At 38.9% G+C, this 717-nt stretch overlaps 1 protein-coding gene across 1 annotated transcript in view; it reads left to right on the top strand.

Annotated features, from left to right (window-relative positions):
* Positions 1-717, top strand: part of Nsl1 (NSL1, MIS12 kinetochore complex component) — a 31,589-nt gene that overhangs the window by 11,093 nt on the left and 19,779 nt on the right. The window lies entirely within an intron of this gene.

The following is a 717-nucleotide window of genomic DNA, read 5'->3' as shown; positions in this document are numbered from 1 at the left end:
ATGTGGTGCTGGGGGATCGAACCGCGGTCCCTGTGCTTTGCCAAGCTTGTTCCAAGTAGGTGCTTTAGACCACTGAGCCATCTCGCCAGCCCCCTATTTTCATTTAGATGCATCATTAACACGAAGAAGTGCTGATATATAGGGAAGGGAAAGATACCAATCTACCAACAGACCTGGCATTGCTAAGGAAAGGCAAAAGATCATATTTATTTTAAAATGGCTCTATTCTCAGGTTTAAAATCTTTATCAATTTTCCTAAGAGACCTTTTGGAATTTGTCTTTAGCACTAAAAATGCCATTTCTGAAATATTGGAGGAAAATGAAAATAATCTTATAAATATCCTATTTGTATGCCATATTTATACTTGTAGCTTTGAATACTTTGTTGTTGAATTCAGAACTATTTTTTTTAAATAGTAATTGGTGTTGAATAGAGGACCTTGTACATGGTAGGTAGGTTCTCTATCACTGAGGTATGTCTCCCAACCTTTTAAAAAATTATTTTGAAACAGGATCTCACTACTTAGCCAAAGCTGGTCTCAAATTTGCTATCCTTCTGCTTCAGTCTATAGAGTAGGTGGGATTAAAAGCATGTGTTACCATTCCCATCTTTTGGGGGCCTGCCCCTTAGCTCAGTTCTTTAAGTAGCTGCTTCAACAAAGCAGTCAGGCTCAGGTTGCTGTGATTCAATCCCCACAACTCAAGCCAGCCAAACCT

The sequence above is a fragment of the Octodon degus genome, unplaced genomic scaffold, assembly GCF_000260255.1.
Source record: "Octodon degus isolate 3935 unplaced genomic scaffold, OctDeg1.0 scaffold00017, whole genome shotgun sequence".
Lineage (NCBI taxonomy): Eukaryota > Metazoa > Chordata > Mammalia > Rodentia > Octodontidae > Octodon > Octodon degus.
This window is presented reverse-complemented; position numbering and strand designations above follow the sequence as displayed.